Consider the following 5466-nt stretch of genomic DNA (forward strand, 5'->3'; position numbering starts at 1 on the left):
TACTTCTCTATAATTTTGTCCTTTAAGAATGTACATAAATGGGATCATATGTATATGTTACATAGATGATATATATAATATGCATCCTATAAAAGGTTACATATTGCATATATAATATGTAATATATGTACTGTATATGCAATGCCCATATGTAATATGTAACCTTATGTGACGAGCTTCTTTCCCTCAACATAATTCTCTGGAGATTCAACCAGGTTGAAACGTATATCAGTGGCTCCTTCCTTTTTAATGCTGAGTAATATTCTATAGTTTAGATGCACTGCAGTTTGTTTTAACCACTCACCCATTGAAGGACATCTGGGTCGTTTCCAGGTTTGGGCTATTATGAATAAAACTGCTATAAATATTCGTGTACAAGATTTTATGTGAACATAAGTCTTCCTTGCTCTGGGACAAATGCCCAGGAGAGCAAATGCTGATTCATATGGTAGTTATATGCTTAGTATTTTAAGAAGCTGCCACACGGTTTTCCAGAGTGGCTGTGCCATTTTGCATTCCCACCAGCAATGTCTAAGTGACCCATTTTCCCTTCATTCTGAGCAATTTTCCTTTTTCTCATCAATAGTGACAACTGGTGATGTCATTATTTTCTTTTAGCCATACTAAAAGGTGTGGAGATGTCTCATGGCTTTTTCACTTGCATTTCTCTAATGACTAATAATGTTGAACATCTTCTCATGTTTTTATTTACCATCTGTAAATCCTTTTCAGTGAAATGTCTGTTCATGTCTTTTAACTATTCTCTTTCTAATTGGATCATTTGTTTTCATACTGTTGAGTTTGAGATTTCTTTATGTATTATAGACACTACTCGTTTGTCAGATATTTAGTTTGCAAAACTTTTCTCCCAATGCATAGTTTGTCTTTTTATCCTCTTAATAAGTATTTTGCAAAGCAAAACTTTTTAATTTAGATGCAGCTCAACTTATCCACTTTTCTTTTTATTGATCGTGCTTTCTGTGTCAAATCTAAGAATTCTTTGCTTAGCTGTGGGTCCCAAGATTTCTCGTCTTTTTTTTTCTAAACATTTTAAATAGAACGATCCATTTTGAGTTAACTTTTGTGTAAGGTGTGAAGTTTAGGTCACAATTCTCTTTTTTTTTTTTTTTTTTTTTTTTTTTTTTTTTTTTTGCCTGTGGCTGTCTAATGCTCCAGTACCATTTGATGAAAAGGCTACCCTTTGCCTCCTCTGAATCGCTTTTGCACCTTTGTAGAAAAATCAGTTGGTCATATCCGTATAGGTCTATTTCTGAGTTCTCTATTCTGTCCCATTCATCTATGTGCCTACCCTCTGCCAATACCACACAGGGTTGATTATTTTAGCTAGGCAATAAATCTTGCAACCAAATTCCTGAGAGGTATTATATAGAATAATATCAAAAGCATAGTGGATATCAAATACTCATTTGAAAAAAAGATATATTTACATTGGCTTATCTCAAGAACAGGCTTTATTTATATTCACGAGAATACTTTACATTTTTGTTTGGAGTAAACCAGACTCTCAGAGAAGCTGGGACCGTCCCTCGTTATCCTTCAGTGTGGTATCTCTTGTCCTCATGCTGGTGACGGCATCATTTCCTTGGTTGGTACTCTACTTGTGATAACACCACTACCCTACGGTTCTCTCTCATGAAGGCTGTCCATGTTAACACTCTGCACTCACTTCAGGGTGAGAAGGCATCAGCATTTGTTTCTAAGCCTTTGCTCTTCTCTCCTGTGCACAAAGTTTCTCATTTGATGCTTACATTACCCAAATGTATTATCATATCACCTCGTTTTTTGTGACTGGCTGATTTCCTGGTCACTTCCCTCATTCATTAAAGATGTGAACACCTGGTTCAAAATCTTCTCAACCCAAGGTCATGGGTCCCTTGAGCATCTGGGCTTTGCATTCACTCTAGTCACCAAAGTTACGGTGGCAAGTTGGATATGACTGTCTCATTCTCCTTTCCCTCCAATTTTCTCTCTCACTCCCTTTGTACCTCCACACTGGGTCTTCAGCTATGGGAAGCTCTTAGAGGCCCTATATACCTCTGTCACTTTTCTATGTGTTTCCTACCATGTTTTCTCCTTTTCTATTCAACTCAAATTCCACGTTTTATTACTTCAATCATCCCTGTTTCAAATTCCCAGATCTTTGCCCCATGGTCCATACTTTTCCCTTCCACAAGGTACATCCCTTTCGGGGATAGGTTCAGCTCTACGTCTCTATACACATCGGCCACTGGTGCACCCCTAAAGAAGAATCACCCAAACACACAGTAAGATGTCACAGATCCACAGTTCCATTCCCCCACTGCGTTCTGTTTGGAACTCTTTAGTCATCGTCTTCCAAAGTGGTCTTTGACACATCGCCAGGCCTCTGACCATCCCTCTTCTCCACGGATGACACCATCTCTTCATAGGCAAGTCTTCAGATGAAAACCCTGCCTACTTTCTGCCACCAGATAAACAGAGGGACCTGACCTATGCCCTCTTCCCTCATTCCTTTTTAGATGGAAGAGATGAAGCTTCTTTCTCAAGATACAATTTTTCATCCTTGCTCTGCATCAGACCCTTTCCACCTTATTCAGGAATAGTGTACTGCGAATTGTTTCCTCCAACCCCTCTCTCTGAATTTCCACCTTTCTCTCTTACTAACATACCCCATGCATATGTACACCCGTCTTATGTCTCTGCCGTCTTCAAAAGCAAAAACAAAGCTTTCTTTGACCCCGCATTCATTTCCACCACTGCCCTATCTCTGTCCTTTCTCTCACAACCAAACCAACTGAAATGGTTTCCAGGCTTGCCCTCTCCCCATTGTCACTTTCTATTCAATCCCCGGTAAAATTCAGTTTTGTTTCTCCTGCCAGTACTTCACTGACGTAGCCTTCCCCCAGAGGTACATTTCGTTGCTGGTCTGATGGAAATACGTTATGCACTGTATGACTTGGCCATCTCTGGGGATTGTTGACCAGTCCTTCTCTATGGAAACATCCTCTTTCCTTGGCTTCCATGGTACCACGCTCTCCTGTTTTTCTTCCTCCCATGGAGATGCTTATTATTTGTCACTCCTCTGCCAGTCCCTGAAACATTAATGGTCCTCAAGTTTTCTTAGACTCTCTGTTCTTCCTTTATTGCAGAGGCATATCAGCCCCACAAGTTACCCACCTTTTGAAGCTACGCACCAGGTACCTGATAGCATCAAGTATCATCGCACTCAGGGCTAGCTTCGTGAGCAAAGGGAGCCAATGTCACCCCTTTGCAGTCCCACAGGTCCTTGTACTCGCCTGCAAGGTCCTCATGCTTGGTTTCACTCTCTGCCATTGCCACTTTGAAATTCTTTGTTTTCGAGCAAAAGGCCTCCCATTTTCATTTTGCACTGAGCCCTGCAAGGCACATGCCCAAGCTTTTGCCTACACTCCATACAATCAAAGCCTTGTGGATTCAACCTGCTAAATATCTCTTGAGTCACTCCATTTCCCCAGCCCCACTGCCCCTCTGATCGGCTATCTCCACCCTTTGCCAAGATGGTTGCAACAGTTTTACCTGGACCCTTTTTCTAATCTTACTTGTCTTTAATTTAATTCTAGGAAATAAAACAGGAGCAGCAGAACGGGAAGCTTTGTGTGAAGTTAGTACATAAAAGGCAAATCACAGAATCTTTTAACACTTACTTCAGCTAAGCCAGCTTTTGGCTATGAGCGTTCCTGTAGCTGATGCAGACTCAGTAAGTCTATTTCTCATTTTTTTACTGGTAAGTAGAATCCCATCATATAAACACACCAAAGTGTATTCCGTTAATGATGGACACTTTGGCGTTTCCAATATTTGGATAGTTTCCAGTTACCCAACATTTGTAGATAATGTTGTAATAAACACCTTTGTACGTGTCTCCCTGCGTTCTACATACAGGAATTTCTGCAAGAGAGTTTCTAGGGAAGGAGTCCAACAGTTTCAACTTTGCTACCATGTGAAATTCCTTTCACAGTAGTCGGAGCCATTTACATCCCTACCAGCAGGTGCGGGAGAGATACTGTGGCTGATTCTTTGCCAAGCTGGGTATTGGCAGCATCGACCTAATAAACACACTCGCTCTACCATTTTGTTTCATTTTCCATTCTTCTGCTGACTAGAGAGGATGGCCAACTTTCACATATTTACCAGAATATTAGGTTTCCTTTTCTGATATACAGTTTTCACCTTTTTGTTACTGACAGATTTGTAGGAATTCTGTATATTCCAGATACGAATGCTTTTTCTATTACGTATATGAAAAATATATTCTTCCAGTTACTTGTGTCTGCACTTTGCTATGTTGTCTTTGGTTGTACACAATTTTAAAAAGTCTTGTTAAATGTATTGATCTTGTGCCTCTTGGTGTTCACTTTATATATCTTATAATAACAAGAAGGTAAACAAATAATGAAAAAAATCACCTTCCCTAATCCAGGGCTATAGGGACATCCTTCTATATCATCATCTAAATATTTAAAGATGTGCTTTTCATGTTTGGACTTAATATAATTTACTTTTAGAAGGCTGTAATATAAGGATCTTATTTATTTAGTAGTCCATTATTTCCCCACTGGTTAATAATAGCATTAGTGTCATACATCATGCTCACATATTTACATGGGCTCTGATCCTTTCCTTGTGAAATCTCTATTTGCTAGGGAATGACTCCATAATTACTCTCGATGTTTTTAGCTTTACAGAAATTGTAAAGGTGACTCCCTCCTCTTTCCCTTCCTCCTTCTCTTTCTTCTTTTGATTTTCCCTTCTTTTACCCCTTTTGCCTCATTTGTAATTATCTTAGATATTCCTTAGTTTTCCTCATGAACTAAGGCTAAGTGGTCAAGTTTCACTTAAACATACCCTCTTTAGTAATTTGATTTGAATCTGTAGATCAAACTGAGTACAACTGACATCTTGAAAAGATTTTACACTCCCCCCCACCACCACCACCACAACCTAGCAAAATAATATAGATCTATATTTATTTTGGGTTTTAGGTCCAATAGCATTTTATAGTTTTATGTATAGAGGTCTTGAAAAACTTTTGTTAAGTGAGTTCCTAAGTACCATATAGTTTGTGTTGATAATGAAAATTACATGTTATTCTACTATATTATTTTTTTAATTTTTTTATGTTTATTTATTTTTAGGAATGAGAGAGACAGAGTGTGAGCAGGAGAGGGGCAGAGAGAGAGAGAGGGAGACACAGAATCCAAACCAGGCTCCAGGCTCTGACCTGTCATCACAGACCCCGACGTAGGGTTCAAACTCACAGAACGTGAGATCATGACCTGAGCTGAAGTTGGACACCTAACGACTGGGCCACCCAGGCGCCCCTCTACTGTATTATGTTTTCTCTTTTTATAAAACCCTCTACTATTTTCAAATAGCAAATATTTTTGCATTTTCTTTTTCAGTTTAAATAATTTAGCTTTGGTTAAA

At 39.0% G+C, this 5466-nt stretch overlaps 1 long non-coding RNA gene across 4 annotated transcripts; it reads left to right on the top strand.

Annotated features, from left to right (window-relative positions):
• The first annotated feature begins 2371 nt into the window (after positions 1 to 2371).
• On the top strand, positions 2372 to 5207 carry LOC122198756. Of its 4 annotated transcripts, none has more exons than XR_006193147.1 (4): positions 2372 to 2908; positions 3150 to 3197; positions 3600 to 3736; positions 5175 to 5207. It is a non-coding gene; the product is annotated as an uncharacterized LOC122198756 (long non-coding RNA). The 4 variants fall into 4 exon arrangements; XR_006193143.1 differs by lacking the exon at positions 5175 to 5207 and adding an exon at positions 3922 to 4050 and having other exon boundaries at positions 3600 to 3763; XR_006193144.1 differs by lacking the exon at positions 5175 to 5207 and adding an exon at positions 3922 to 4050.
• The last annotated feature ends 259 nt before the right edge of the window (positions 5208 to 5466 follow it).

This window comes from Panthera leo, chromosome A1, assembly GCF_018350215.1.
Source record: "Panthera leo isolate Ple1 chromosome A1, P.leo_Ple1_pat1.1, whole genome shotgun sequence".
NCBI lineage: Eukaryota > Metazoa > Chordata > Mammalia > Carnivora > Felidae > Panthera > Panthera leo.